We start from the raw sequence: 23,681 nt of genomic DNA on the forward strand, positions 1-23,681 counted from the left end.
AGAGATCAGGGGAAGCCAAGTTGTGCTCCTTGCGTCCAACAGTCCTGACGCGTTTCGAGCATGCGCTCTTCATCAGAGGACACCTGCAAAGAACCACCAGCAAACGTTATTCCAGAGTCTTCCCTTTATTTAAATTTCAAACAGGCTCAGGTGAGTATTTCGCTAAGCATTTTGGGTCTGGAAGTCCATTCACATATTAACCCCAGTGGGCTGCTGGCAGGTTGCAGTCGTGGCTAAAACAATCCGGTGCACACACAAGCACTGCCCCCAGTGCTAACGATCACCTTCTGTTCCGTTTAACGCTGTAAGAAATCACAGCACGGATCCGCATTCTCAGCGGCGGTGCAAGCTCGCGACCAGGCGGGCCGCAAATATGTGAAGAAAAAGGTTGCCCCTAGTTGAGCAGCACTCCCAAAAGGTAAGGTAGAGATCAGGGGAAGCCAAGTTGTGCTCCTTGCGTCCAACAGTCCTGACGCGTTTCGAGCATGCGCTCTTCATCAGAGGACACCTGCAAAGAACCACCAGCAAACGTTATTCCAGAGTCTTCCCTTTATTTAAATTTCAAACAGGCTCAGGTGAGTATTTCGCTAAGCATTTTGGGTCTGGAAGTCCATTCACATATTAACCCCAGTGGGCTGCTGGCAGGTTGCAGTCGTGGCTAAAACAATCCGGTGCACACACAAGCACTGCCCCCAGTGCTAACGATCACCTTCTGTTCCGTTTAACGCTGTAAGAAATCACAGCACGGATCCGCATTCTCAGCGGCGGTGCAAGCTCGCGACCAGGCGGGCCGCAAATATGTGAAGAAAAAGGTTGCCCCTAGTTGAGCAGCACTCTGCTTGAAACGCGTCAGGGAACGGCTGAGACGCGGTGTGACTCTGGGACTTCCCTTGATCTTTACTGGCCTCCTGGGAGTGCGGTTCAACTAGGGGCAACTCTTTTCTTCTCATTAATACGGCCTGCCCGGTCGGGAACTGACACCACCGCCGAAGGAAAGGCGGGTCCGCCGCTGTTTTTTGAACGACAGGATAACGGAGCAGGAGGACGATTGTTGGCACTGAGGGAGGTACCTGGGCTCCACGCCGGGATTTGCAGTGAACTTTGTGATGCCTAATTCACCAACAGCCCACATGGGTTTTACTTTGAACTTCCAGTCCCATAATGCCGTTGAAATTCTACACATGAGCATAATCAAATAAAAGAAATAAAAGAGGGAATATACTGGTCGAGTCATTGTTGGTGAGCCAGGGGTACAGCCTACAACCTTTGATAAAGAGCGTCTGCTTGAAACGCGTCAGGGAACGGCTGAGACGCGGTGTGACTCTGGGACTTCCCTTGATCTTTACTGGCCTCCTGGGAGTGCGGTTCAACTAGGGGCAACTCTTTTCTTCTCATTAATACGGCCTGCCCGGTCGGGAACTGACACCACCGCCGAAGGAAAGGCGGGTCCGCCGCTGTTTTTTGAACGACAGGATAACGGAGCAGGAGGACGATTGTTGGCACTGAGGGAGGTACCTGGGCTCCACGCCGGGATTTGCAGTGAACTTTGGGCAACTCTTTTCTTCTCATGTATATATATATATATATATCAAAAACAAAGTCTGCCAATTCGGGAGAGCCACATACAGGTAGGTTCAACTTGCGTTTATTACAAAGGCTGCAGCATGTAGAAGGTCAGTCTTCACAAACAAATTAAACTGCCTGACGCGTTTCATGCTCTGCGAGCATTTCTTCAGAGGCATCCATTAGCACTCGCAGCATAAGAGGCAGTACTTATCTCCTTGATCACCTGCCACAGTGGGCGTCGGCTTGCACTGAGCCTGATGGTCCATGTAGTGCCTTAGATTAAACTTCAGTGAGCTGCTTTGCGTTGTGCCAAAAATAAAAACAAAATATATATATATATAAATTCATTAAAAACACAAAGGTTACAGCGACATCAGGTTTCACACATACAAAGACCACTGTAATTCATCAGTTATAGTTAGCTGAGGTAACTAGAACTCGCGGCCCTGTAATGCACTACTAATGGCCTGGTCAGTGACATCACTCATGGCATCTCAAATGACATCACTGATGACATCATCCGGTGACTGTGAGTGTTTTTAAAAAGTATATGAGTGTTAAATATATATACCATGGTGTATTGGTGCATCAGTGGGTGTATGAGTACCTGTATGAATGATTCAGTGGGTGCGTGACTGACTGTACATATGAGTGATTAGGTGTCTCAGTGAATGTATTGGTGAATGACTGGCTGTGTCAATGTCTGTATCAGTCTGTCAGTGGTGTTTAAGTGGCTGTCTGGGTGTGCAAGTGGGTACATGAGTGGCTGTATTGGTGAGTGCTTGGTTGTCAGAGTGCCTTTATGGCTGGCTGTATGGGTTTGTGAGTGCATGTGTGAGGGCCTGTATGGGTGAGTGAGTGTGTGTATGACTGTGTGGGTTAGTATGTAGATGTGTCAGTGGAATATTGGTGAGTAACTGGGTATGGGAAAGACAGTATAGGTGAGTGGTGGCGTATATGAGTGACTGTATGGGTGAGTGAGTGAATGTGAGAGTAGCTGTATGGGTGAGTGAGTAGGTGTTAGTATCTGTATGATTAATTGAGTGGGTGTGAGCACATCTAAATGGGTGAGTTAGTGGTTGTATGATTGTAAGTGTGAGTGACTAGGTGTGTGAGTAGCTCTATGGGTGACTGACAGTATTTGAGTGGCTGTATGGGTGTATGAGCAGATATATCAGTGACTGTATTAGTGACTGAGTAGTTGTAAGAGTGGCTGTATCGGTGAGTGAGGGGATGTGTGTGTAGATCTATGAATCACTGAGAAGGTTTTTTAATACTGGTATGGATCTGTGAATGGGTTTGTGAATGGTTGTGTGGGAGTGGGTGTATGAAAACCTCTATGAGTGTGTGAGTGAGTGAGTGTGTCTAAACTATAACGTACCTTTAGCCTTTGGATTTTTCAATGAATTTCTATGGTTTTTAATAGGCCTGAGTGGAGCTTGCAGAGTTTCGCTCTGCGGAATTTACTGAGAAACTCCACCAAATTCTGCAGAGTTCTGCATGCGGGCAGAGCACCCTTTAGCCACCCATAGTGTCAGACATGCCTAGAAAATAGCACCTCCTGCCTGAACTACAAGGCTGCTCCACCCATCAACAACAGTAGGGTCAAGCTCAGGAGTGCCACTAACACAAAATCAATGCTTGCACAGGTGAACTCCGCACCAGAAGATCAGCAACCAGTCAGTCCCTGCATAAACAATAATCATGCTAGAGCAAGCTCAAGACAAAGGCGGGTCCGTTTTAACCTCTGGGCAGCAAAAAAAAAAACACCCAATATGCAGCTCTCTCTGTCCAAAAGCAATTCTGCTCTGCTTCGAGTAAGCGAGAGTGTTTTACATGCTCTTGCTTACTCAAAGTACGGCACAGTCTGCTATGGCTTGGAGGGAGCATAGCAAACAGCAATGTCCCTGGGACATTGCAGGAGCCGACCCTGGGGGTGGCAGTCCCCAGGGCCAGTATTGGCTGCTGGAGGGGAGTCCTTTGCTGGACAAAGCCCAGGTGAGATATTGTTCCCTGGGGCTGCTGCGGGCCATGCGGCCCACATCCTTAATTACTTAGGGCAGTGGGGGGGTGCGTGTCCCTGCATTCATTTCTTATCTAACCCCAAGGATGTGGGGGTCCCTGGGGCTGCAGGGGGGGCCCGTGCCCCCTGCATTAATTTCTTATTTAGCCCCAAGGAAGGTGGCAGTCCCCAAGGCTGCGGTGGAAGGCCAGGGTAACCCCTGCATATAATAAAATAAATGCACAGAGGAAGTGGTGATCCCCGGGGCAGCAGTGGGGGGTCTGCACAGCCCCCCTGCACTAGCACTATTTAAATGTAAACCCCTGGAAGGGTGGCTGTCCCCGGGGCTGCAGGGGATGCCATATGGGCCTCCCCACAATAATTTATGACAAAGACCTGGGGAGATGGTGGTCCCCTTGGCACACGGGGGTGCCACATGAGCAACCCGCACATTTTTATAAACATGCCCCCGGGATTGGGGGAGACTGCAATATAAAGGAAATGTTGCAGACAGCCATTCAGAGGGTGGCTGCAACATAAAGAAAATGTTGCAGACAACCATGTAGAGTGCGAGCTCCTGCAGGAGTTTGAAGATGCCTTTCTCTCTTGTGGTAACGAGGTGGTCAAGAGGAGAAAAAGCCCCCTTTGACTAAATTGGGTCACTCTATTATTTGAAGTTGTGGAATCGCAGTACTCTCACGAGCATCCTGCGAACCCAACCATCTAGATATATAATGTTTTTAGCCTTAATTTCTCCAGAACTGCGAAACGGATTTACACCAAATCACAAAAAGCACGCTTTTTGGAAAAAGATCTAGCTTTCTACCAGCTTTAGTTTAATTTTATTCTGCTGTTTTTGTGGTATTTCTGTCCAATTTTTCTATGGAAAAAATGCATGGGGAAATTGTGTTTTGGGCCCCTCTTTTTTTCTCGGCTGTCACTTGACAGATGAACTTTAAACTTACCAGGAAGGAGTGGAGGTGGGTGAATCTTTTTGGAAAGTTTGTGAAGATTTGTCAAATGGTGCCAACTTTACTTGCAAACTGAAACAAAACGCACTTCCTATGGCAACTAGGTCCTAACTATAACTACACAGCTACACAGTGGAGACTGTCACTGTTTTATATATATATATATATTCAAGGGATTAAAAGCCCCCGAACCGCCGCAGCCAGGGAGGAAGTGAAACCTGCTGACAGTGTTGGGCCATGACTTCAGTTAGAAGCAGGTAACTTAAGCTGCACCTTCAGGTGTGTTCATTATGGTGATATGAGGTTGGATGTAGGCGTCTGCAGAGACTTAGTTTATTTTTAAATGTGACTTAGGAGCTTGAAAAAAAACAGCATTCCCATGGAGAGAAGGGGAATGCTGGGATATGTAGTTGTTCCAGAATGACAACGAGGCAGCATGTATATTAACCCACATCTGAACCCCAGGGTCATTTGCATTTGAAAAAAGCACACTTGCCGAAATGTGTCATGCTGTTCAAAATAAATTAAATCCTTAATCTGTTTCCTGAAAGGAATGATTTGGTGTTTGATATCTATAACTATATATATTTATATATATATATGTATATATATCCAAACACACCCCTCCAATCACAAAAGGTAAGAGGCCACTCGGGGAGTTCAAATATGAAGCCATTTATTAGGACTGTAAGGCATTATGCATTTCGGCGCTTTCGCCTTCTTCAGATGCCTCTACATTCACGGTACTGCTCCGCCCGCACCTTTAAATATCCTGCCGTGCTCCTATTGGTTTGAGAGCCCAGCCCCATGATTGACTGTGTGCACGCCCTCTGTAGTTGTAGATCTAGACCACAGGTCCCAGGATACACTTGGTCGGGATAGGCATGGGGAAGACAAAGTTCATGTCCAATTTGCCAGGGTAAAGGTGAGAGTAATGAAGGCGGATGGCCCTGTGTTGAACATGGTGTCCTTAGGCTTCCTGGGTCCCCTTTACATTCAAGCCCCTCATGTGAATTCCTGGTGGGCTGCGAGTCGGGATACAGTGATTCCCGGCTCCTTGTGGAGTCACAAGCTGCTCTTGGCAGCAACCCTTCCTTTCATCCACATTCCGAGGCGGGCCGGAGCGACCAAATCCTAGGTAAAGCAAACAACAGCAAAGCTGAGCCAGCAAAGCTCTCACCCACTTGGTAGAATGGGGTCTCTTCAACACGCCACTGGCAGTGTGTAAAATATCCAGACACACCCCTCCAATCACGAAAGTTAAGAGGCCACTCGAGGAGTTCAAATATGAAGCCATTTATTAGGACTGTAAGGGATTATTTATTTCAGCGCTATCACCTTCTTCAGATGCCTCTGCATTCACGGTACTGCTCCGCCCGCACCTTTAAATATCCTCCCGTGCTCCCATTGGTTTGAGAGCCCAGCCCCATGATTGACTGTGTGCACACCCTCTGTAGTTGTAGATCTAGACCACAGGTCCCAGGATACACTTGGTCGGGATAGGCTGTGCATGGGGAAGACAAAGTTCATGTCCAATTTGTCCGGGTAAAGGTGAGCGTAATGAAGGGGGATGGCCCTGTGTTGAAGATGGTGTCCCTAGGCGTCCTGGGTCCCCTTTACATTCAAGCCCCTCATGTGGATTCCTTGCGGGCCTCGAGTCGGGATACAGTGATTCCCGGCTCCTTGTGGAGTCACAAGCTGCTTTTGGCAGCAGCCCTTCCTTTCGTCCACATTTCGACTCGAGACGGGCCGGAGCGACCAAATCCTTGGTAAAGCAATATATATATATAGTCACTGTGTAATAAATATATATTCACTTAAAAAACATAGGTTTCAGGGGCGTTATAGTTAGCTGGACTTTTCACTCGTACAAAACCATAGAAATTCCCCCGTTATAGTTAGTTCAGCTAACTATAACTCGCGCGCCCGCAACGCACTGCTGATGACGTCACATATTACATCACTCATGACATGGTCAGTGACATCACTCATGACATCACTGATGACATCTCAAATGACATAACTGATGACATCACTGATGACATCATCCAGTGAATGTGTGTTTTTCTGAAAATTACATATGTTTTATATATGTATATCTCAAGGTCGATGGAAGAATAAATGGGTATATAAGTGTCTAAATGGATGATTTGTTTTTGAAAAATTGATTGTATAACTGACTGATTAAGTGTATCTTAGTGAATACATGGCTTAGTGAGTAATGTTTAAATATGTAAATATCTGTATCAGTCTCTCACTTTGTGTATAAGTGGCTGCATGGGTTGGTGAGTAGCTACATGAGTGTCTATATAGGTTATTAGTTGGTTTTTTGAGTATCAGTATAAGTGTCTGATGTCTGTATGGTTCGGTGGGGGGTATTACGTAGTGCATAGGTGCATGAATGAGTGACTCACTGTTTGTATGTGTTGAAGACAGCATGTGTGCAGGACTGTATGGGTGGATGAGTGTGTGCATGGGTGTGTTAGTGAGTGAATGACTGTCTCAATAATGTCTCTATGAGTAACTACATATGTTTTAAACTAGTATATGTGACTATTGGTGTATATAAGTGAGTATATGTGAGAGTGAGAGATTGAAAGAGTTCCTGTATGAATAAGTATGTGTTTCTATAAGTGAATGTTAAAAAGACTAAGTATGTGTAAGTTTCTGTAGAAGTAAGTGTGACGTCATCAGCAGTGCATTGCGGGCGCGCGAGTTATAGTTAGCTGAACTAACTATAACGGGGGAATTTCTATGGTTTTGTACGAGTATTCAGTCCAGCTAACTATAACGCCCCTGAAACCTATGGTTTTTTCAGTGAATTTCTGAGGTTTTTTAAATGCTAATTCCTAACTATAACGTGCCTGAAACCTATGGTTTTTTTCTGTGAATTTCAAAGGTTTTTTAAATGCTAATTTCTAACTATGCCTACAGAGATAGGACATGTGAAGAAAGAAGGAAAAACACACAGAAAGAAAAAAAAGAAGTGCAGAAAGAAGCAACAGAAGTCCTCAAAGACGAATAAAAGTGCAGGAAGAAGGATAACGTGCAGAAAGAACAAAAAGAAGAGCAGAAAGAAGCCTTGTTGCAAAATCATCCTGGGCTCTCAACTTTTTCAGACGGATACTGGTGGTAACTGAGTCTGACTAACCAGTCCTAGAGCCAGTGCTATGTTAAAAGACACTCAGAATACAGTGAAAACACCTACATCCCTAGGGTCCAACTAGACCACTAGGTACCTCCAGTAAGCGCCACAGAGCTGCATTGCAAAGAGGTGTAAAAAGTGGCACTGCATGCACCACCTCTCTGCAACGCAGAGCAGTGGTGCTTACTGGAAGCACCTGGTGGGCTAGTTGGACCCCAGGGTCCCTCAGGATTGAAAGGGAATTATTTCCCCAACTTAAAAACATGCCACAGGGCCTGTGGGCGTTCTGAGTTGGGAGATTAAGTCCCCTTGAATCCTAAGGGTCCCTAGGGTCAAACTAGCCCACTAGGTACCTCCAGTAAGCGCCACAGAGCTGCGTTGCATGGAGGTGTAAAAAGGGGCGTGGCCTCAGAACACCTGTCTGCAACGCAGCTCCCTGGCGCATACTGGAGATACCTGTTGGGCTAGTTGGCCCTCAGGAACCCTCAGTATTGAAGGGGAATTAATTCCTTAACTTACAACTGGCCAGAGGGCACGTTTGCAGAGTGCTGCAAGGAGGGGGCGTGGCCTCCGGCGCGATACCGGTCTTTTATTTATTTATTTTTAAGAAGGAGGGCTGTGTGGCCCCCTTTCTTTTTCTAATTTATTAGCCCTGGGGACCCCATCCCCCAGGGCCAGCACCCTAATTTTTTTTGTTGAAAAAAATTTATTTGGCCCTCCCAAGGCCTTAATCGGCCCTGGGGACCCCAACCCCCAGGTCATGGCCTTTTTTTTATTTTTTTATTCTTTAGGAGGGGGGCTGTGTTGCCCCCCTCCTCAGGCCACTTATGGCCCCGGGGACCCCATCCCCCGGGGCCGGCCTTTGTTTTTTATTTTTTTTTTAAAAAATATATATTTATAGAAACACCTAGGACATGCTGGACAAACCGTATGTACCTATCACCATGACGATTTGCGTGATATTCATTAAAAGGCGACTATGCATACAATGAATCCACGTAGAATGTATTCACACCGCTAGTGAAGCTCTGACATGTCTGACACCCTACCGTGCCTAATCCCGGCGCCCCCGCTGGTGGGTACTCTCCAAGTAGACACCCTTGTCGTTTATTTATACAAACATGGGTAGCTATTGACAGGCACATTTAATACACATGCACACCAAGCCATTCAAAGGGGATTCGACAAAAATTCGACCAAACTATGCAAGAAACCCCCTCACGGTTAACAAAACACACATCCACCGCCGGATGTGTAATACTTTTTATTTTACTCTCTGGAAAGGAGACAAACCTCACTTGAGAGTCACAGCGTGCTCCTGGCTGAGCCCAATGCTGTGTTACACCCACCAGTGCCCGCCGAGTGCCACACACCTCTGTGTTGTATTCCACCAGCTAGTGCGTATGCTATGACACTCTCTAGCCCATGTGCACTGTAACACCACCCCGTGAATATGTCATGCCACACTTGCCTTCGCACGGGTTCTATTGCCCCATCTAACGTGCCTTCCTCGATGCCTATGTTATAAAGCACAGCGCTATGCCATACATATTACAATCTGGGATCCATATCTTTGTCACAGTGCATATGCAATGTTACACTACCCAGCACATATTTTATATTACAACTTTAGAGACTACTTAAGTTACACAACACTGCCCTGTGCATATTACACTCCAAGGCGCATATCACATAGCAAGCGCTAGTGCCTGTGCTATCTCGCGCTCTCCAATGAATCTGTCATTGCGCACAATGTATTGCATATTATATTTCACGCCCGGTTCATCTTATATCACACTTTTTGGTGCATAGTTTATACCATATACTATATCTAGTTTTCATTTTCAATCGTGCTCTCAGGACTATGTTCTATATAACACTGCGTCCACCTACCCTTTTCACAGGCATTACATTTTGCGATGGGGGGTGGAGGGTCAGGGGATGTTTCTGCCAATTGAGCCCGGAGTCACAGTCCCAAACGTCCTCTTCTTCCTGAATAAAAGTGAGATTATGCTGCATACTTGTTCATATTTTAAGTAGTTCGCACAGACACACATTTTAAAAACAATAAAGTTCCTAATACCCACCTTCTATGAACAGTTAGCTTGCTGCCTTATCCACCTCCTCCCTATCCTCTGTTGTCTGAATCCATGGACTAGCCTCCTCCCTCCTGCTATGCATGGTCTGATGTGCTGCCACTGCCCTGCATTTAGCATGATGTACCAGTCCACTCATCCTGTCCTCCATTGCCCAATTCTATGGCCCATCAGTGACCTCCTGCTTAGCCTCTCTGCTTTGCTTGCTGCCCCTATTCTCCTTCCCCCTGCCCTCCGATGTCTTTGTGCATGCCCCTGCTCCATCCTTTTTGACCACCATGTTCCATGGACCTGCCACTCCTATCTACTCTGAGTGTTCTGTTGAGCTGCCACTCCCCTACCATCTGCCTAGTATTGTCAGATGACTGTAACCTGTCCCTGCCACCTCCACCCTGCCTGTCCACATGCCATGCCCCCTATCCCCTTCCTCCTGTCCTCCATGGTCCATTTTACTGCCACACCCTTCTGCCCTCCCTGGTCTGTTGTGCTGCAACTGCTCCTCCTGCCTGCCCCGCGCGGTCTGTTGTGAGGCCCCTTCCCCTGAACTCTCTTGTCTGTGCCCAGGTCCTGACCCTCCCTTCTATCCTCCATGGTCCTTTGTGCATGCCCCTGCACCCTCCTTCTTGCCCATCATAGCCATTGTGCTGCCACTAACCCTCCCGCTTGCCATGCATGGTCTTCTGTGCTGCCATGGCCCCTCCCACCTTCCCTGTGTGGTCGGCTAGCTGCTCCTGACCCCCTCCCACCTTCCCTCCATGGTCTGTGTGTATGCCATCATAGTCTCACTGTTGCTCTCCATGGTGTGTCTTGTTTCTAGTGCCCATCCTGCCTGACCTCCATGGTCATCTTGCTGCTCCTGCCCTGCCCCCTTGCCCCCAGCCCTCTGTTTCCATGTGCAGACCCCTATTCCCTCCCTCCTGGCTTGTCGGTTCCATTGTAATGCCCCTGATCCGTCCCTCCTGCCCTTTATGGTCTGTTATGCTGCAGCTTTCTCTCCTGTCTGTCCATTATGGTCAGCTAGCTACCATTGCCTCTTTCCCCTCTGTTGTCTGTTGTCCATGTGCATGGTCCTGTCCCCTCCATATTGCTCTCTATGGATTGTTGTGCTGCACTCCCGTCCCGCATGCCCTGTGTGGCGTATTGTGCTGCTGCAAACCCTGATGCCTGCCCTGTAGGGTCAGTTTGGTGCACCTCTCAATGTCCCTCCTGTCCTCTGTTATCCGAGTCCATGTCCCTACCCCAATTCCTCCTGCCTACCATGATCCAATGTACCATACTTGCGACCATTTTGAACTTGGTAAGAGGGAGATTTTGAAATAAAACTGGGGTATTGATTTTCCCCTTTTAGTTACATTGAAAAAGAGAAGATTGTAGACAGGAAACAGATCAAGTAAAGCCCATTTGAGCTTAAAAACATTGGACGTTTCCTGGCTGAAACGGGTCTGTTGGCATGTATGGTTGTATGACCACTGCCTCTTCCTTCTGCCCACAATGGTCTATTATATTGCCACAGCCTCTCTTGCCAGTCCTGTATTGTTGGTTTGTTGCCCCTGCCCCCCTTTCCACTGCCCTCCATAGTCTGTTGTGCTGCCACTGCCCTTCCTGCCTGCCTAGAGTGGTCAAATTGTTGCCTCTGCACTCTCCTACCTGCCTTCAATTTTCAGTGTCCGTGCCCCTGGCCTCTGCCTCTCAACAGTATCCCAATGAACAACTAGATTGCTAACATTCTATATGTATTACAAAAGTGTGGAATGCCTGACGTCATCTTGATGTAATCAAAACTGTAATGCCTAGAGCATTTCCTTTAGAAATTACATATATGAGAGGGTCATATTTGCATCACAATTATGGTTAGTGCTCTAAAAAACTAAAATGATGACATATTTTCTGAGTTTTCAAATAGCGACAAAGAACTTTTAAATTATTTGTAATCTTAGTTTTTTTATCCAGTTGACCACTTCATTAAATGTTGCATCCAAGGGGAGAGGTGTGGTGTTACTTCCAGAGCTGCAGACTTTGCAACTGGGGAACCAGGTTGGAGTTTCTGCTTCAGCTCAACATTCTGTGATTCTGGTCAAATCACTTAATCTCCCCATGTCTACAACCAAAATGAATTTGATCTTGTGTGATGTAACCAATGTTCATGTAAAGCACTCCAATACCTGACAAGTCTGCACTATATAAAACTGCAAATACACAAAAAATAAGTGTTTTGCACACTTCTGTCATTGGGCTACATTTGGGCTACATCTGGGTGATATTTGGGCTACATTTGGGCTCTTTTATCTCTGGTGGCCATTTTAGGAGATTTATTTGTTATGAAGTTTCCTAATTTCCTCATTTATTGCAGTCTCCTCAGTTGGAAATGCTTTCAGTTTTTTACTTTGATTCCATCAAGAAGGTATTCAGATATGTCACACATTTGCCTTAAATTCTGAATGTTAGCACTCTAGTTGCTCATTAGATCACTGTAGTAAAGCTGCTGCTAGTATTAGAAGTGCATGTTTTAGTCTGCATATCAGAATTTTTTAATGAAATAGAAGAGGATTTGAGAAGTCACTCAAAATGTGCCCTAATTTTTCTTTCTTCAGCACTAATCATAATTTCTATGGCAAAATGAACCCCCTCATTGTGTTCCTTTTTAAATGAAGTGTTTTAAGTGTTACCAGTTTATTCCAATCAAGATGGCTTCAGGTGTGCCATACTTTTGTCATAAGTAAGACAGTAAACGCTCTAGTTGTTCATAAGAACACTCTGGGACATTCTGTCATTGGGCTATACTTGGGCTCCATCTGGGTGATATTTGGGCTACAATTGGGCTCTTTTGTCTCTGGTGGCCATCTTGGGAGATTTATTTGTTATGAAGTTTCCTAATTTCCTCATTTACTGCAGTCTCCTCAGTAGGAAATACTTTCAGTTTTTTACTTTGATTCCATCAAGAAGGCATTCCGATGTGTCACACATTTTCCATAAATTCTGAATGTTAGCACTCTAGTTGCTCATTAGATCACTGTAGTAAAGCTACTGCTCACCAGGCAAGTCTGCTGCTGGTATTCAAAGTGCATGTTTCAGTCTGCATGTCAGAATGTTTTTATGAAATAAAAGAGGATTTCAGAAGTCAAAATGTGCCCTAGTTTTTCTTTCTGCAGCACTAATCATAATTTATATGGCAAAATGAACCCCCTCATTTTGTTCCTTTGTAAACTAAATGTTTTAAGTGTTACCACTTTATTCCAATCAAGATGGCTTCAGGTGTGCCATATTTTTGTCATAAGTAAGACTGTTAGCGCTCTAGTTGTTCTTTAGAGCACTCTGGAAAGCTGCAGTAGAACACAAAGGAATCAACTGACAGTCTCTGCCCTTGTTGGATGTACATGTTTTACTGAGAATGTCAGACTTCATTCTTACATGACTGAGAATGATAATGTGAATTTACAGAAAATATGCTCTCAGTTTAGCTTATAGATCACCTTCCAAACCTCTGTGGGAAAAGTATGAGAAAATAGTTTTCTCTCAAACATGGTTCGTGATATCACAGCAGAAGGCTTTTTCACATGGTAAAATCACCTTAGAACACACCACAATTCCTAAAATGAGTATGGTACCATCAACAAATGATTTATAATGTAACTAAAGTCTTAAAATTTTCTATTAACTGCAATGCTTTTTAATAAGGTGCTATCATGTATATTGGTCCCAAGATGGCTGCCAACACTTCTTGGATGAAGTACTGACAGCCAATCAGATCTCACGATGAGATGTGTGGCTAGGCTCCGCCCAGATATGTATGTGATTTTACTTTTGATTTTCTCAGGAACTACTGAACAGATTGACACCATATATGCAAAGGCACATGCCTGACCTGAGGACTACCTCTTTGCCAAATTTCAAGTAATTCTGTTCAGCCGTTCGGGCTGTACCTTGGACTAAAGTTCCCTATGGAAAATTGCATGAGGAAAACGCGTTTTAGGACCCCCCTTTTTTCTCAGCCCCCGCTTGACGAATCCCCCCGAGACTTCCAGGGTAGGAGCGTAGCGGAGCGCCCCATCTATTTTGAAAATTTCGCGAGGATTCGTCAACCGGCGCCAAAGTTATTCCAAATAGAATGTTGCGGATTTCCTATGGAAACACGGTCCTAACTATAACTATCTACTGGCGACCGCCAGTAGATAATATATATATATTTATTTATATATATATATATATATATCAAAGAAATACCCTACACATTTGAGGTGAGCAGATCTAGAGTGTCGCTGGTGTTGAGAGTGCTCCATACAGGAGCTGCTTTCCACCTAAACTTGAGAACTACCCAGAGTTCTCTGCTTCTTTTTTGCATATATATATATATATATATATATATACACATATACACAAGCATATATATACACACCCATAGTCTCGCTCTCTCTATATATGTATATTATATATATATATTTTATTGACAACAAAAGAGAAATCTGAAGATGTGAAGTATTTTGTTTATGTTTATTGTTTAACACTGTTTTCACGTTGATTGCACGTTGTATAAAAAGAAACAATATGGCAGAATTCGGGTTATGTGATAAAGATCAAAAGATCAAAACACGTCAGTTTCGTTTGCTGAATAAACAAATACCCAAGAAAATCTACAGCGTTGGTGTGGCTGTTTCCTCCAGGAGTAGCAGGCGGGAGGATTTCATGTGGAATATATATATATATACTCGAAAGGTAGTAAGCAGGGGATTAGGTGTCAGCGCTAATCAGGAGAAAAAACTTTCAAGCATCACCCACTATGGGAAACAACTGCGGGACATTAGTAAACTCCATATACCAGCATGCCCTACTTAAGCCTAACGAGGAGTCCACCAGGGGGCAAACATTTAAAAAGTGACAGTTTACCTTTTGTTCTCCATGCTTCTGGCTTCCTTTGAAAAAGGTCAATGCCTGACCGAAATGCATCAGGAACAAACATGCCAGCGCCAGCGCTTTTAAAGAAATTAAAGGATTTCACATCACCTAATGTGTGCGGCTCATCCCCTTCTCCGTGTGAAAGGCTTGCTGTTATATATATATATATATATATATACACACACACATATTTATATATATATATATATATATATATATATATATATATATATATATATATATATATATAGAGAGAGAGAGAGAGAGAGAAAAATAATTTAATTATAAATTCATATAGGAACATTACAATATGTTTCTGAAACTTATATCAACTAATATTACATGTTGTGGGGAAATGAGAGAAAAATTAATTGAAAAAAACTCATTGAATTCTGCCTGTTTTTCTTTCTTGTGCAATGTGTAAAATGTTCAAAATGTAAAATATTTGTGTGTCCCCCTTTAAATTGTGGAGGTCATTCTGGAGGGAAGTTTCCCTTTAAATAATCTGTCTTTACACACATACTTCAGACCCAGTTGAAGGCACAAGCCAAAACGCTTAGGTCGGTGGTTTAAAAAGATAATAAAAAAGGATTACTTACAACCTGCTGTGCCTGGCTGTGCTACTTTTCTTCTACGCCCTTGGATTGAGGGGGCCACTGTTGGAAGAACCCTGGAAAAAAAAAATATATATATAATTATATACTTTTTCACCTGTCTGTAATTTTACCATTTTTCATCAACCCTTTCCTCAAGTTTTAAAGATGCCAAAAATTATTCCATTGATGTATAGCCTCCATAACTTTTTTAGTATACAGAAAGAATTATAGACTTTGTAACAGCACCTTATATTATATTAAGATTGTTTTTAATATAGCACAATATTCTTGCACTTTGTATACTTGCACTATCTTGATTGGCGCTTTGATATAGACATGTCACTGTACATTTAGGATGGTTATTGGTATCGTATATGCCCATTGATTATGTACACAACCAGGATTTACCCACTTGGGTCTCATTTGCACACATTGCGTCTTTTGCACGGCAGATTGCGTTGTTGCACAAGCAGGTGTTCAGTTTTTTACATACAAAGCATTTAAAGCTTGCTTTAAACTGTCACTGTCCTTTGGTTTGTACCTTTAATTTTGATTGCACTCTATATCAGTGCTTTCTCTGTTTTTAAGGATTGGGGTACCAATTGGTGAGCAAACTTCGTGACTTTTATGTATTTTACAAAAAGTGAACTACGAATAGCCTTGTACAAAATTTTCAAAACTTTCAATGTATTTTTTTCATGTCTATCACGCCAATTATGCGTTAGCCAATCATGTTTGTTATACCTTGCACTTGCACTTTAAATTGCCCCTGCATAGCCTCGGCGTCATGTGATCAAGGTCTTTCGTAGGCTGAAACGCGTCATGCAGGCATTGCTGTTCAAATGAAAATAAATTAAATTTCTCACCCGCACCCTGGGTCAGCCTTCGTTTGTTCCTGGTCTCCTTTGGATCTTTGGTGAACAGGAGCGCTTTAAACGAAAAACTCCGTAAGCTATAATTATATATGTGTATATATATATATATATTGGTGTATTGGCCCCAATGCCACCCCCCAAACCAGTACTGACGTTTAGAAGGGCCAGAACTATGAAAGGGGAGCTTATGAGACCAAACACTTCGAACCATGCTAGTTGTTCTTGGTTAAAACCTAAAAATGTTTTTTTCAAATGCACCAGTTGTGGAGCATGCAAATTCGGTCATAATACCACCCAATATTCAATCCCGTTCAGTACAAACCCCAGACAAATCAAGGGCCACTTTACCTGCAGATCAGAATTTGTGGTTTATGCCCTTTTCTGTACATGTGGCTTGTATTATATTGGTAGTACCAAATTACAAGCCCATGTCAGAATCTTACAACATTTAAGGGCAATTGTCAACAATGACTCCAGCTACCCGGTGGCACGTCATTTCAGGAAACAACACAATAATGATCTCAGTTGCCTGAAATACTTTGTTGTCGACAGTGTCCCCATACAGCGAACAGGGGGCAATAGAGAGAAAATTCTCAGACAACTCGAAACCAAATATATACTAGAGTTCGACAGCAAAGCACCCATGGGGTTGAATAACACTGAGGACTTACACAATTTTATTTGAGTAGCAGCATGTCACTCGGTTTAAAACATTCTTAAAATATTCTTTTAATACTTGATAAAGATCCGTTATGAGTGCATAAGAAACCATTTTAACCGAAGACACCTGTTTGACTAGTCCAATTGTTTAATCTGTAGTCTCAATAATGTGATTTATACTGTTTTTATTCAAGAGTAGACTTCTTGACTGGCCGTCTGAACTAATTTGTTCCTCCTATGTCTTCTTTGTTTTTGTTTTTGTCTGTGTCTTTCGAATCTAAAGGGGTATGTCTTAGGAAGTAAGAAAAAAAGAAAAAAGAAAAAAAGAAAAACACAAATTCCTTCCTTGATTGTTGAGGTGTTCCAGTTCTCCTGATCCGATGGATCGTCCAGTCAGGCTATTTTCATCCCTTTGGTGAATTACAATTTAGTTGCTAGCAGCCCTATTGGACATACCCACACATTATCACTTTAGATTTACTATTCGAAAGGCTATAAAGTTTGCTGACATCAATATGGTAATAATAATATAAACACGATAAATGTCTTAAATCCCCCTTTTTTCTTTCTCCGTGTGCCTGTTTCCCGTTTGCCTAGCTATTTTATTATCATTTTCACTTTCCTCACTTTTTGACCAGTTTTTAGGATTTTTACAAAGGCATATGTTTTTTAAAGGATTTTTGGGTCCCATGTATCGATTCCATCATTAGACACATTTTTAACATCTGTTGAATAGTTGTAATGAATTTTGACCTTGTATTATGTATTTGTATGAATTAGGTTACAATATAGCTGCTATGTGCATATTTATAAAGTACATGTTTGCATTTTTTGCACCTTTGTTGCGTATTTTGCACTTTGCATTTTTTTTGCACTTTAAAGGCATATTTTGCACTTCAAAGATTAACAATTTGCGTATTTGCACAGCCAACTTTGTGCACTCAAGTTCTATGGAACCTACATTGTATGTACATGGTCTCGACCTCAGCTGCTATCATTATCAGTGTATTTGCACTTATAGCTTTTTCTGCATTTGCCTTGTAAACCAGCATATTTCTTTTATGTTTACTATCACAAGCATCACGTGGTCATAGAGTGCTCCTAAATATAAAGGCCAGTAAAAGCGGCAGTTACTGCATGTGATCAAGGCCATCTGGTGGCCGAAACGCGTAATGGCGTGCTGTGTGGGTGCTGACTTTCATTAAAGACCTTTGAAGCACGAGCTGGTGTCCGTGTGCTTCTTCCTCGCCGACTGGAAGTGGGAGACAGCCTTTTTGGATTTTATATATATATATACATATATATACATATATATATATATATATATACATATATATATATATATATATATATATATATATATATATATATATATATATATATATATATATATATATATATATATATATATATATTATCTACTGGCGGTTGCCAGTAGATAGTTATAGTTAGGACCGTGTTTCCATAGGAAATCCGCAACATTCTATTTGGAATAACTTTGGCGCCGGTTGACGAATCCTCGCGAATTTTTCAAAACTAATGGGGCGCTACGCTCCGCTCCTACCCTGAAAGTCTCGGGGGGATTCGTCAAGCGGGGGCTGGGAAAAAAGGGGGGTCCCAAAACGTGTTTTCCCCATGCATTTTCCCATAGGACCTTTAGTCCGAGCTACAGCCCGAACGGCTGAACAGAATTACTTGAAATTGGGCAGAGAGGTAGTCCTCAGGTCAGGGATGTGCCTTTTGCAGGTCTGGTGTAAATCTGTTCAGTAGGTCCTGAGAAAATAGCATTTAAATCAATATATATCTGTAAGCGCGTTCCGTGCGCTTACGGGAAGCTTACCGTACGCGTACGGTGCCGTGCGCGAGCTCAATTCTGATTGGTGGTTACATGACTGTAAACATTCGAATCGGTCGAAATCAGAAAGTATTGGCCGCCATTTTCTGTCTCTCGCACTGAAAAACAAAGGTTGATAACATGAAAAGGGGGCAACGAAGAGAGTTGCAGACCCCTAGCGTTCGTCAGGGGGTTCACGAAGGACCAAAAAGTATGAACAATAAATTTAATAATTTAAAAAAAAAAAACGCGGAGTACGCGTACGTGTACGGTAAAAAAAAATAAAAAAAATAAAAGAATTAACAATCACATTTAATATAGAAATCTAAGGACCCCCAAGGGAGAAAAAAACAATTGATAATTTGTAAAAATTGGCGAGGCGTGCACGGTACGAAATGCGCAACGTGGGCGCTCGGTGCGCCAAGCGTACCGAGAGCCCACAGCGCGCGCACGGTGCGCGAAGCGCACCGAGCGCGCAAAAATTAAAAATAAATACATAACTTAGCATTTAAAAAACCGTACAAATTCACTGAAAAAACCATAGGTTTCACACACGTTATAGTTAGGAATTAGCATTTAAAAAACCTTGCAAATTCACTTAAAAAACCATAGGTTTCACACAAGTTATAGTTAGCTGTACATTTCACTCGTAAAAAACCAATGAAATTCCACGTTATAGTTAGATCAGGTAACTATAACTTGCGCGACCGCAATGCACAATGTGTCATTTCAGATGTCATCATTGATGTCATGAGTGATGTCACTGACCATGTCATAAGTGATGTAATATGTGACGTCATCAGCAGTGCATTGCGGTCGCGCAAGTTATAGTTACCTGATCTAACTATAACGTGGAATTTCAGTGTTTTTTTACGAGTGAAATGTACAGCTAACTATAACTTGTGTGAAACCTATGGTTTTTTAAGTGAATATATATATATATATATATATATATATATATATATATATATATATATGCTTGCTCCTCCACGCTCGAAGAGGGGAAGCCAGTCACGATTACAAGAACTGCAAGCAATTGTGCTTCGCAGAGGCTGACGGTTCCTGGCTCACAGCGACCTGCTGTGAAATTGTTTGTTAATATGTCAGCGGCGGAGATGAAAGAGAGGGAGGAGGCTGCGCTCTCTATCTTTAATGACACGAGTGTTATATCGTCTAAACCAGGCGCGCATGTGATCAATGACAAGATTTCGGATGTGCAAACACGCCTCAAACGCTTAGAAAAACTTAAGCGTAGTGAACTTTCAAAATGGTGGGAATCCAAGTCCCTTCAACGCTACCTGGAGGTCAAAAGAATCCCCCGAGGCCTTCGCATTATGGTGGCACCGACTTATGAAGACCCTAACCCACTTATGTTAAATGAATGGGCGCAAAATAACTTTGAGTCGTCATGCAGGATGCTGGCCATCTTAGTGAAATATGCGGACATTGACCGAAGTAGAATTTTGGAAGAAATTTCCCAAATTTCAGAGATGCTGGCCAAGGAAAGCAATCAAGAACCTATTGAGAAATATTTGAAAGAAATGAAAGAACGACTTCTCAAATTAGAGAATACGATCAAAGAGAGAAAGGCGCAAAAATTTATTAGAGACAAAAACGACTACGAGCGCGGACAAATATACACCTTTGCGAGGAAATTCGATACTCTACGCAGGCAGCGGATGAACCCAAAAGGCCAGATGCAGGCAGATGCCGAGGCAGAACTCAGTAGTGTCCAAAGTTCAGAGGTGGACACGGACGTTGAGGAAAGCCAAACCCGCCAGAATGGAATTGCGGTGCCATCTATAATTGACGAATTAACTTTTTTAGAACAAGAAAGGAGATTCAATCTCCACCCACGTCTACCCCAGGCAAACGAGGGTCCACGAAGAGGAAGAGGCAGAGGCAGCAAAGGCGCAAGGGGGCAAAACTTTGGCAGAGGAAAAAACAACAAGCAATAATGGATGCAGTGGCCGAGAATGACAATCTAATAATTAACATGACTGATATCAAGTTGACGAAACAAGAGGAGCAGATTCTAAGCCTTGGTTTATCCCACTGCCCACCCGCGGATTTCGACTATGTCAAGACGAGAGTTGATGTGTTCAAATTAGTGAGATCGTTAAAGTTGAAAAAACACTTTGCCTCAAACCTAGATAAAGGTCCTCGACCCATTCAGCCTAGCGCATTGGACGACATCTACCCCGGAGGTTTAGAGGTGAATGATATGGATTTGCTACTCAATTTAAGACCCATGGACGAGGCATCCGATTCTATGGGCAATGGGGGTAGAGCAACCAACACAGCAGATGAACACCCGTCCATTAGCCAGGCGCAAGACGTAGCCAGACAACAGGAACTTGACATTGGAGGAAGCGATCCGACAAAGTTTAAACCACCCTCCAGATTCATTCCGCAAACCACCAGAGATTCAGTGGATGTCTACAATGAACTAGTCGTGAATGACTTAAAAAATTTAGAAAAATGTACAAGCGTCAAATATAAAAAGTTGACCAAGCACCAACAAGAATATACTGCACTGATTAACAGACTTGCTGCAGATGGCACGTGCATAGTTCGCAATGCAGATAAAGGGGGTAATATTGTCCTGTGGGACAGGAGTAGCTACCTCATAGAGGCCCATAAACAACTGAACAACGCTAGTAACTATGCTAAGATTAATGATACCATGATGCACTCAAGTTATAAAGCGTTTAATGATCAGCTTTATGTTTGGTACAGTCAATGTCTGTTAACACGAGACGAACTAGCATTTTTTAAAATTGTCAATCCAGTTGTACCAGTATTCTATCTGATCCCCAAGGTACATAAAAGCATACAGAACCCCCCAGTCCGGCCAATTATATCTGCCATAGGGGGGGCTTTTGAAAACATATCCAAATTCATTGATTCCTTCCTATGTCCCCTGGTGCGAACTCTTCCAGCCTTTATCCAGGACACGGGAGATTTTTTGAAAAAAATCTACGACCTCCCTTGGGAAGAAGATCTTTTGCTGGTTACAATAGAATTGTCCACACTATATACCAGCATTAGACATGAGGATGGCCTTAAAGCCATTAAACATTTTCTGGGCAGCCGCCCAATTAAACTGTGGTCACAGACCCAAATGCTGCTCTCAATGATTTCCACTTGTTTAAAAAATAACTTTTTTCTCTTTAATGACCAACTGTACCATCAGATCTGCGGCACAGCGATGGGCACCTGCTTCGCCCCCAGCTATGCGAATTTGCATATGGGCTGGTGGGAGGAGCAGGTGGTCAGGGTCACCCATCAGAGTGAATGGGAGGAAAATGTGTTACTGTGGAGTCGTTATATTGACGACCTTTTTATTATCTGGATGGGGTCGGAAGTCACGGCACAAAGATTCATTGACAAACTGCAAACCAATGATTTAAATCTAAAATTTACGAGCACAATCAGTAAAACCGCAGTGAACTTTTTAGACCTCACGATTTACATCAAAGAGGAGAAAGTCCACACTAAACTTTTTAGGAAACCAACATCGAGCAACACATTATTGCATGCAAAAAGCTTTCATCCCTACAGCCTGATTAGAAGTTTTCCTTATGGCGAGAGCTTAAGAACCATTCGGAACTGTAGTGAGGAGGCAGTAATTGAGCAAGAGCTCACCTGTATGCATAACCATTTTAAAGCCAGAGGTTATGCAGATGAGGTCATTGAGCATGCAGTAACAAGAGGCAAAAAAAGAACTAGAGAGGATATCCTCTTCAATGTTAGTCGGAGTAAAAGCAATCGACAAAAAGGCAGAGATAATCAAATACGGATGATTACAACCTACAACAAAAGCCATAGACAAATTAGGGGCATTCTCTCCAAACACTGGCACTTAATCCGCAATGACCCCCTGCTGGCAGTGCTGGGGAAACTTGTCCAGAAAAAACCAGCGATGACCTTTAGGAAAGCTCGCTCGTTTAAACAGATGTTAGTGACTAATATGATAACATCGAAGAAACAGGCTTCAATGGGTAGTGCCTGGCTAACGAGAAGAGTAGGCTTTATGAAATGCAACAAATGCAAGGCCTGCAGTTACGGCAAGAATACCACCTCCTATTCATTAGGCCTCTCGAAAAGAACAAAGAAGATCAAAGGATGTTATTCATGTAAGACAGATTTTGCTGTCTACGTCCTGCAATGCCCGTGTGGCATGTGGTACGTGGGCACCACAATCCATCCGGTGCATAAGAGGGTCTTGCAACATCTGAGTGCTATTAGAAATGGGGACAGGACTTATCCTCTGGCACGCCATTTCGAGTCTCACCATGATAAAAATGAGAAAGGCTTACCGTATTTTGTCATTGATTGCATACTGCCCAATGCAAGAGGGGGCGATCGAGAGAAAAAATTGAGGAAACTTGAATCTTGTTACATCCTTGCACTCAACACACGAACCCCCACAGGTCTTAATATGGAGGAAGACTTAATAACACATCTTTAAAGACCTGAGTATGGTGTATGTAAGACAACAGCAGCAATCCCCCTTGTGATTGTTTTTCATTGGAAGAATGGGGCTTTTTTTGAGTTTGTGCACTGCACACATTGTTTTCATTTTTTGTATTAGCAAAGGGAGAGTCGTAGGCCCACTTGGGCATAATTGTTAATTATGTTAACTATGCATAATTTAACCAGCTTGTTAGTCAAAAGTCATATATAAGACCGCTGCTGAGATATATATTAATATATTTCTGTTTTCAGGTAACGACCAACTGTGTAATGAATGTTGCACCGGTTCGAAATAAGTATGTTCTCTAGGCAAAGTAATGTGTGCGCTAGATCAAATATTGTAATTTATAGAATAACGACTTGCACTGACAATTGTGTTCTAATCAGTTATTAGCGAAATGGCGATATCTCCCTTTGAAAACTACGAGTCTGTTCTCTAATGCACTGAACTTGGAGTCACATCACGTGACCTGTCACGAGTCAAAAAAAAGTTTGTAAATAATGAGTCTAAGTTTGTATCGACTGTTGGTGATCAAGCCTGCAGGGCAGGCGAAATGCGTACAACCG

This window comes from Triturus cristatus, chromosome 4_1 (assembly GCF_964204655.1).
Source record: "Triturus cristatus chromosome 4_1, aTriCri1.1, whole genome shotgun sequence".
Lineage (NCBI taxonomy): Eukaryota > Metazoa > Chordata > Amphibia > Caudata > Salamandridae > Triturus > Triturus cristatus.